This window comes from Arachis hypogaea, chromosome 12, assembly GCF_003086295.3.
Source record: "Arachis hypogaea cultivar Tifrunner chromosome 12, arahy.Tifrunner.gnm2.J5K5, whole genome shotgun sequence".
In the NCBI taxonomy this organism is placed as follows: Eukaryota; Viridiplantae; Streptophyta; class Magnoliopsida; order Fabales; family Fabaceae; genus Arachis; species Arachis hypogaea.
This window is the reverse complement of record NC_092047.1, coordinates 116095787-116106280: the sequence shown is the minus strand read 5'-3', so window position 1 is coordinate 116106280 and position 10494 is coordinate 116095787.

The window sequence follows — 10494 nt, the reverse complement described above, 5'->3', positions numbered from 1 at the left end:
GGTTTCAATCTCTAATACTGGAACAAGATTTCCTTCGTAAGAAGTAGAAGGACACCTTGGTGATTCCACCAAAAAATTGGAGATAATCAAACCTTATTGTCAAACAAAAATTGGCAAATAACTAATGAAGTTGAGTATCCTAACCTATATTTATAGTGGACAAATAACCCAAACATGCTCTAAATAGTTGAAGCTTTAGCTTTTAGCTATATTGTTTGGCTTATCAGATGCTTTTGAAAAATGGATTTCTCACTATGAAGTTGAGGCATATATACTTGAATAAATTCTGGATTCAATTTAAAAATAAAATATAAGTCTCATTACAAAAATACATTAGATAAAAATTAATGAAAATAAATTGTGTGAAATAAGTTTGGAAATATCTACTCAATCATTGAAGCAAACATGTTGGATTCTTTTGTAGGAATAAAACAAGAAGCAGCATCTTGGGAACATGTCAATATAATTCAGCAGAAAGAAATTTTGGGGCAGGAGAACTTTTTCTTAGAGACATTTAGTCTGTAGAACACGTTAGAAATCAAAATGTGTTTAGTGCGAGTGTTAGGATGTGAGTGAGAGCATCTAGCAAAAGCCTGAAGCAAATGGGGTCACTGCACATTAATTGGGAGAGTCAGCGAGTAATCTTCATGGGTCATTTGGCATGGACACATTTAATTAGAGAATGTTATTAGTAGTTGTAAAGCTGCCAATGCAAGGATGGATGTGAAGATACACCATTGGTAACTGCTAAAAAAGATTATGTAGAAGAGAACGCATTAGACTTGTATAGTATTAATAATGCCAGCATGAGTTATACCTGGGTGCTCCAGTGTATTTATAATGTGAGGAGTGATCTTTTTGGAGATAAGATAGTTATCTTATCTTATCTTATTTTTGAGTGAAGTCATCTTATCTTCAAGGGAAACCCCCTTATCTCTATAGGCTTGGGCTGCCTTTGGATTTGGGTCGCATTCCTTTATTTAGGCCTGCTTTGGACCTCTATTGTCGATTTGGCCGACCTCTTTGAGAAGAGATCGGGAATTCCAGACCTGTACAGGCCGGTCGCTTTGTCTTTAAGCAGCCCGGGTCGTGCAGCTCGACTCAAGATATGAACAGTGCCCCTGCTCGAGCTCGGTCTTTCTTTTGAGGTCGAGTTTTAGAACTTCGATCTCTTTTGGGGAAGCCGGACTCGAGCATTCTTTTGTTGGGTCTGTTTGTAGAACTTCTTTTAAGTAGCTTTAAATGCGGAACGTTTCTCTTTGTAGCGCACGTTTTTGTACTTCTTTGGAAACATGCGACGGTTTTAAATGCCCATTAACCTCCCCTTTCGCCGTTTCCTTTGCTTCCCACTTCTCACTTCTTTTCAAAATTCTTCAAAGAGTTTCTCTTCCCTGTCTCTCCTCTTCTTGCTTCCCCGCAACTTTTCTTGCTTTCTATCTTCTGCTTTTGAAGAGGCGATCGTTGGTGTTTGCTTCTTTTCAATCTCTGATCACTTCATTGTTCCTTTCCTACTGCAGGTTGGCTTTTCTCTCTTTCCTCATTTTTATGTTTGCATATTTATAATCTTTTTTATTTTGTTTGGAAAAAGCTGAAAAGTTTGAATCTTTCTTTGCTTGCTGCGTTTGATTTGCTTTTGCTCTGTGTGCTGTTTTAGGGTTTCTTTAATTTTGTAGAACCTTTCCTTGTTTGCTGGTATTTGATGCATTTTTAGGGTTTTAAATGCTGTTTACTGTATCTTCTTGATTTCTTCCTTTGAAATAGTGAACTTGTTTGATTCTGAGAAAAGGTTGCGCCCTTGATGATTCTCCCTTTTTAAAATGCTGAACTGTTTGACCTTGAGAAAGGTTGCGTCTTTGATAATTGCCCCTTTGCATGCTTTGATATTTGACTTTTCTGATAGGCTGTAAAAAGTAATGAATTTGATAGATTATTTTGTGTTTTTGTGGAGTGTCGCTATCGAAGGAGAGTTGCTTCCTTGTTTTGAGGGATGTAGGTCGTATATTTTTCCTGAAGCCTTATTCTGTTTCTTCCTCTAAAGGATGCCCCTGGACCTTGGTGTCAGTCCTGAGGTCTCCTTTTGCTGTTTCTATGTTTTAGTCCGAGTTGTTTTTTGATTTGCCCGAGCTGTTTAGTAACCCCTTTTTCCTTTTCTTATTGTAGGACTAGTTGACCCATGTCTTCTCGCAAAAATATTGTCGAGACTTCTTTAAAAGTCCCTGAGGGTATGTCGGACTGGCTGGACTCCCTCGTGTTGATGTGTGTCTTTGTGGTAAATACTGAGTACTGTGTAGAACTGAAGAAACATCATAGGATTTGTAGTAGTCAGGCCCAGGAGAAAGATTATGAGCTTGTAGCGCCTGATTCCGATGAGAGGGTTTGTTTTTCGACCTCGGTCCAGGGGGAGCGTCCCTTCTTTTATGCCTATGACTATTTTTTCAGCCAACTGAACATTACTTTTCCTTTTACTGCTTTTGAGACCAATTTGATGTGGTCGTGCAATGTATCTCCCTCCCTGCTTCACCCGAATTCGTGGGGCTTTCTTAAGATTTTTCAATTACTGTGTCAAGAGTTGGATGTTAAACCATCTCAAACCCTTTTTCTTTACCTCTTTGTTTTGACTAAGCCCGGGGTGGCTAAGAAGAAGGCTGCTTGGGTATCTTTCCGTGCCGCCCAGGGAAAGAAAGTTTTTTCAATGTATGATGAATCTTTTTGCGATTTTAAGAACTATTTTTTCAAGGTCCGAGCTGTTGAAGGAGCTCGGCCTTTCTTTTTGGATGAGAATGGCGAGCCCAGCTTTCCTTTAGAATGGCAAAAGAATGTAGTGGTGTCTAGGTATACTTGAGAGATGTTAGATGAGGTTGAGCAAGCCTTCGTGACTGTGCTGGAAGAGAACTGGGGGCAGCCTCCCCATCTTGATACAAAGAAATTTCTCTCTTCTCCGAGCTGAGTTAGGTGGTGGTCGACTTCTTTTGTATTTGTTGTGCTTGTTTATTTTTGTCGAGTTTATTCGTTTCCCTTTTTATAACTCGGTTTCTTGCTGTATGTTGTTTTCAGAGATGATTAAAAACAATGACTCCATGAGGGCCTTTAAGAAGGCGAGAAAAGCCATCACCGCCCAGAACATCTCGGCAAAAGCCGCAGGGGAGAGATCTTCTCAAGTTCCTCCTAAGAAGCCGATCATGAGCTCTACTGGGCCGAGGAGGATGATTCCAACTCCTCAGGTCCATTTAGTTGATCCTCCCTCAATTTCTGCTGCTACTTCTTCTACTGTTGGCACTTCCCCAAAAAAGACAGAGGACTGTCAAACCCTTCAATTTGGATGCCCCTGACTTTGATGCCGTTGGGTTTGTTGATCAACAGATTGCCCCTTACGGTGTTGTTCCTACTGACGATGTCTCTCTTCTTTGTCATCTGGACTTTATTACTCGGAGCAGTATTAAGATGGCATATATGGGGGCGGCTTTATATCGAACTGCCCAAGATCTTCCCATTCATGCAACCAAGGCTTTTATGGAGGAGGCTAAATCAGAGTTTGACAGAATCAAGGGGTTGAAGGAGGAGCTTGAGGTGAGGGTGGCGAAGTTGGAAAAAGAGTTGGAGGGTGAGAAGATTCGGGCTACTGCTGCGGTGTCTTCTGCGAACTTGGCTGAGGAGATGTCTTTGAAACATAAGGAGAGCTATGTCCTAACTTATGGGGAAATGATAGAGCTCCGGGAGAGGTTGAAATCTGCCCAGACCGACTATGCCGAGCTCCAGGGTCATCTTGTAGGTAACGTGAATGCTGCTTATGAGAATTTGAAGGCTCATATTTGAGTTCTTGTGCTCGAGCTCGACCTTACCCTACTCAGCTTGGACAACACTGTAGTGGATGGTAAGATTGTCCCTGATGGCTCGGATGATGATGATGTGGATGTAGACCCTCCTCCTGTGCCATCTACCAAGGCTCCTGGTGCCCCGGCTTCTTCAGTTCCTGCTACTGAGGTCGGCCAGCTCGAGTCCGACCCTAATGTCCAGATCTTGAACCGGGATGATGGGACTGTAGATGCTGTTCCCCTTCAGGCTCGTCCTCCTTCACCCCGAGACACTGCTACTGGGGAGTCCTTGCATCCTTTATAGTTTTTCTTGATGTATTTGTGTATAGCCCGGTCTGTGGGCTTTGAACTCTTTATTTTTGTAATTTGCGGTCTTGACTTGGAGATTTTGGTTGCTTTTCTATAGCAACTTTTATGTAGAAAAATAAAGTAGCTTTTTGAGCTCTCTGAGGTCGACTCTTGGGTGGCCTCTTGAGCCCTTTGTCATATTATCTTTGTTCCTTTGCGATATGCTTGCCTGCAGCGTTGTTTAGCGTTTTCAGGAATCTTTTAGAGTGTTGGAGTCTTGTTGTCCGACCTCTTTAGATGGCTTTTACTTTTTGCGCTAGTCGAACAAAGTTTCTGAGGCTAGTTTTATTCGACTTATTCTTTCTTAGTACTCTCATAGAATACTTGCGAGCTTGGTGAGGTCGTGGCTTTCTGTAGGTTGAGCCGTGTCCCTTTTAGCGCACGCCTTCTGTCACGTTGGCTCCTTTTGTTGAGTCCTTCGAGTTATTCTTAGTAATCCATTTTATTTGAACCTTGTTAGGTCTCTTTTATGGATGACTTTTATAACTTTGTAGCTTTGATTTGTCTTAGGCCGACCTCTTCATCTCGGTTTATCCGAAGTTATTTCTAATAATTCATTTTATTTGGACCTTGTCAGGTCCTTTTATGGATTACTATTTATAACTTTTTGTAGCTTTTTTCGGTCTGACTTTATTGTGTTGGTCCCTTCTAAGTTATTTTCAGTAATCCATATTATTTGGACCTTTGTCAGGTCTCTTTTATGGATTATTTTTTATAACTTTTTGAGGTTTTGTTGGGCCGACTTTATTATGTCGGTCCCTTCTAAGTTATTTTCAGTAATCCATATTATTTGGACCTTTGTCAGGTCTCTTTTATGGATTACTTTTTATAACTTTTTGAGGTTTTGTTGGGCCGACTTTATCATGTCGGTCCCTTCTAAGTTATTTTCAGTAATCCATATTATTTGGACCTTTGTCAGGTCTCTTTTATGGATTACTTTTTTTTATAACTTTTTGAGTTTTGTTGGGCCAACTTTATCATGTTGGTCCCTTCTAAGTTATTTCTAGTAATCCTCTTTTTTAGGGCTGGCCAGGCTTCTTTCTAGGGATTACTTTTTATAACTTTTATAGTTGTAGTCGACTGGTCTGACTTCTTTATGTCGGTCCGTCTTTAAGTTATTTTTAGCAACCCATTTTTATTAAGACCTCGTCAAGTCTTTTCCTATGGATCACTTTTGATAACTTCTTGCATTATTCTATTTTGTCGCTTTTCATCTTGCCGATTTTGATCCTTACTTTGGCCGACTTCTGATGAATTCGATTTTCATCTTTGTCGACTTCATCGTGATCAAGCAGTGAATTTGATTTTTCACTTTTGTCGATCTGTAGCTTTATAATCGGGCGATGAATTTTTGCATTTCAGATTAATGCATCTTGATAAAGAGGATTTGTAGAAAATCTGAAAAAACTTTATTCAAAATAGAAAATATGCAAATATATACATGTATATATCTTGGCTTGATGCCTCGTTAAAAAACCTTTTCAGGAAAAAGAGTGCACATTGACCTAAGATCTTTATTACCACTAACTATAATACTTTCTTAGGTTGCAGGCTTGCCATGACCTTGGTAGCTCTCGCCCTTCTAGTTCGGACACCCTGTAGTAGCCTTTTTCCAGTACCTCTGTGATTCGGTAGGGTCCTTTCCAGTTAGCTGCTAGTTTCCCCTCTCCCGGTTGACTTGTTTCGATATCATTTCGGATTAGGATGAGGTCGTTGTTGGCAAAGCTTCGCTGTACTACCTTCCGATTGTATCTTGAGGCCACTCGACGTTTTAACGCCTCTTCCCTGATCCGAGCTTTTTCTTGGATTTTTGGAAGTAGGTTGAGTTCTTCCCTTTGTAGTTGGGAGTTGTCCTTTTAACCATAGTGGATCACTATGGGCGATCCTTCTTCGACCTCCACTGGGATCATTACCTCCATCCCGTAAGCTAATCGAAAAGGTGATTCCTTTGTGGTGGAGTGTGGTGTTGTCCGATATGCACATAGGACTTGTGGGAGCTCTTCAGCCCAAGCTCCCTTTGCGTCCTATAATCTCCGTTTTAACCCGGCCAGTATGACTTTGTTGGTAGCTTCTGCTTGTCCATTAGCCTGGGGGTGTTCTACGGATGTGAATTGGTGCTTTATTTTTAAGTCGGCCACCAATTTTCTGAAGCCTGCATATGTGAATTGAGTGCCATTGTCTGTGGTGATGGAGTATGGAACCCCAAACCTTGTGACAATGTTTCTATATAGGAATTTTTGACTTCTTTGAGCAGTGCCGTTAGCTAGGGGTTCTGCCTCAATCCATTTTGTAAAATAGTATACCCCGACGATGAGGAACTTAACCTGTCCTGATCCTTGAGGGAAGGGCCCAAAGAGGTCGAGTCCCCATTTTGCAAATGGCCAGGGTGAGGTTACGCTGATGAGCTCCTCTGGTAGGGCGATGTGAAAATTAGCATGTTTCTAACATGGTGGACATATCTTTACGAACTATGTTGCTTCTTTTTGTAAAGTTGGCCAATAGAATCCGGCTCGGAGTATTTTTTTTTGGTGAGAGTTTGTGCTCCGAGATGGTTGCCATAGATGCCACTGTGTATTTCTTCTAAAACTTTCTTTGTGTTGGAAGTCGGCACACATTTTAACAGTGGTGTTGAAATCCCTCTCTTGTATAGAGTGTTGTTTATGATGGTATAGTATTGTGCCTCCCATTTTAACCTCTTTCCCTCCTTCTTATCTGTAGGGAGTATTTCTATTTTGAGGTAGTTAATTATGGGAGACATCCATCCTTGATCCAGACCGGTTATGGATAGGACCTTTTCATCTTCCGAAATTGACGGGTTCTGTAGTATCTCCTGAATGAGGCTTCTATTGTTGCCCCTGGTTTGGTGCTGGCTAGTTTTGAGAGTGCATCAGCTCGAGCATTCTGTTCCCGAGGTATGTGACGGACCTCATATTTCCCGAGTTGTCCGAGCTGTTCCTTGGTTTTATCCAAGTACTTTTTCATGGTCGGATCCTTGGCTTGATAGCTTCCTGCTAGGGGTGTTCAAAACCAATCCAAACCGAATAAAACCGACGAACCGAACTAAAAAAACCAAAAACCGAAATAACCGAAAACCAAAATAACCAAAAAATTATGTTTTTGCAGTTTTTTGTTCGGTTCGGTTCGGTTTTCGGTTTTGATTGAGAAAACCTAAACCAAACCAAACCAAACCAGTATATAAATAAAACATTTAAATTACCCTAACCCTAATGTGAAGCCCATTCATTCACCCTCACCTCAGCGCCGCAGACCTCATTACCTTGCCCTACTCTGAACTCTCAACCCTCATCTTCCACTCTCCTCTGCCATCCTCCGGAGTCCAGACTGTAGCAGCCGCGAAGGAGCCTTTCTCCCCGTTATCCCCTCCTTCTCCCTCTCCCTTTCTCGTACCCGCTCTCTCTCCATCGTCTCCCACGCAGCGAAACAACAGCAGTAGTGCAGCACGCACCAGCATGCAGCATCGCCCTCCGTGAAGCACAGCGCAGCGCAGTCCAGCCGCCGTGTCTTCCGTCACACAGGTTTATTCTTGATTTTCTTTCTGAGTTTTCATTCTCTATCTGCCATTTTTTCCTTTTCTATTTTTGTTATAATTTTCTTCTTGATTATTGATTGGTATTTTTTTATTTTAATTTTGTTTTCTTGGTTCACTGCTATTATTAATTTTTTTTTAATTTATTCTTCATTTTAATTCGTTTTCCAGTTCTTCTAGCCTCGTTGCCTCCGTCGTAGCATCTCCTTCTGTCGCAGCATCTCTGTCATCTGTAATGGAGCCTAAGCCTCAGGTTTATTTTTTTTGTTCTGATTCTATTTTTTTAAATCTGGTTTAGTATTCTTGTTGATTCTAATTTGGGATGAACACTTGGTTGGCTTGTTCTTGATTTTATGGCTGAGTTGTTGATTCTGATTTTGTTTTTTAATTCTGAATTTTTTGTTACGTTTAATTTAGGGTAATTCTTGTTTAGGGTTAATTCTGAATTTCTTGTTTATTCAATGTTAATGCACGAAAGGAGAAGGTGAAAGAGGAAGAATTTGTGGAATTAGTGCACTACATGCAAACTTTTGGAATCAGATTGGTTGTATTTCTGATTTAGTTTGGTTCTATTTCTGATTCAGTCTCTTGCCTTTTTTTTATTGCTTCTTGATTTTTCTGAGTGAGGTTGATTATTGTTCCATCTTCTGCTTTCCCTATTTTTACAAAATTGTTGATGATTTTAATTTGTTGTGTTTTTAGTACTTTGTTAATGATTTGAGTCAAGTTGATTATTTGTTAGTGACTTTGGAATCAGTTTGGTTGTATTCAATGATTTTGTTTGTAAACTGTGTTTATTTGCTGAAACTTGTTATGATTCTAATTTTGAAAATAATGCATAAATTAAGGCATGGCCCTGTTCCCCTAATTTGAAGATTGAGAATCGAGAATACCTTTTAGAGGCACATTTTTAGTTTAGTTAAGCATTCATACTATTGTTTAACATTCATTTTTTCCTGAATATACAACCCTATTTGGTGGTATTAATTGTTATAACTCAATTTCTGATTTCAGGTTCTTTGTTTGCTGAACAATTTTTTGCAATCTTGCTAGGAAACATCAAAATATGGCTGCTTTGCTGTACAAATTAATGGAAGCAACTTTTTTTTTCTTTTTATTGTGTTGAACTTTTCATGTTTTTCGATTGTTGTATTTATAATTTCTTTTGTTGTTGAACTTCTTGTATCAAGATTTTTGTTAGTTATTATGTTGTATGACTGTATTTATGACTTTGTGAAATTAAACTTGTTATTTTGTTGCATATGTTTATGTTGAAAATAACATAGGACAGAGTTTTAGTACATGGGAAATAACTGGAACTGAATTCATTTTTTGAGTTCAAAAACCGAACCAAACCAAACCGATTTTAATTGGTTTGGCTTGGTTCGGATGGTCTCAGTAAAAAGACCGAACCAAACCGAACCGAACTACTAATATAAAATTGGATCGGATAGATTTTTCTTAAAAAACCGAACCAAACCGCACCGCGAACACCCCTACTTCCTGCTATTTGTGAGGTGACTACTTGTGAGTCGCTGAAGATGATAAGCTTTTGAGCTCCGACCTCTTTAGCCAGCTTCAAACCAGCTAGTAATGCCTCATATTTAGCCTGATTGTTTGAGGCAGGGAAATCGAACTTAAGGGAGAGTTCGATTTGGGTTCCTTGATTGCTTTCTATTATTACGCCTGCCCCGCTCCCGGTTTTGTTCGAGGAGCCATCTATGTAGAGATTCTATTCTGTAGGGATTTTCGGGGTGTCAGTAAACTCTGCAATGAAGTCGGTCAGGTACTGTGATTTGATGGCTGTCTGCGCTTCATATTGGATGTCGAATTCAGACAACTCGACTGCCCATTGTAAGATTCTTCCTGCCAAATATATTTTCTGCAAAATGCCTTTTATGGGCTGGCTGGTTTGAACCTTGATGATGTAGGCTTGAAAATATGAGCGAAGTCATCGAGACGTTAGTATGAGAGCATAGGCGAATTTTTTTATTTTTTGGTAGTTCAGTTCGGACCCTTGTAGTGCTTTGCTGATGAAGTATATAGGTTGTTGTTTGCTTTCGTCCTCTCTGACCAGTGCTGAGGCTACTGTCCGATTTCCTACTGTGAGGTACAAATAAGTGGTTCTCCTTCCCGTGGCCGAGTTAGAATAGGTGGTTGTCCCAGGAACCTTTTGAAATCCTGGAAAGCTTGCTCACACTCCGTTGTCCATTCAAACCTCTTTTCCTTCCTTAAAGTGGCGTAGAAGGGGAGAGATTCTATTGCTGATCCGGCTAGAAATCTGGACAAGGCTGCTAATCTTCCATTGAGTTGTTGTACCTCTTTGACATAGGTCGGGCTCTTCATGTCGAGTATAGCTCAGCATTTATCCGGATTTAACTCAATTCCTCTTTGTGTGAGCATGAAACCCAAGAATTTGCCAGCTTCTACTACGAAGGTGCATTTTGCAGGGTTAAGTCGCATGCCATGCCTTCTTATAGTGTCGAATACTTGGGTGAGGTCGGACAGTAATGATTCCTCGCTTTGTGTCTTTACTAACATGTCATCCACGTATACTTCCATGACTTTCCCGATGTGGTCTGTGAAGACTTTATTCATTAATCTTTGATAAGCGGCTCCTGCATTTTTGAGTCCGAATGGCATGACGACGTAGCAGTAGTTTGCTTTTGGGGTTAAGAATGAGGTTTTTTCTTGATCAGGTGGGTACATTGGGATTTGATTGTATCCCGAATAGGCGTCCATAAACGAGAGGTATTTGTATCCGGAGGAGGCACTACCAGAGCGTCG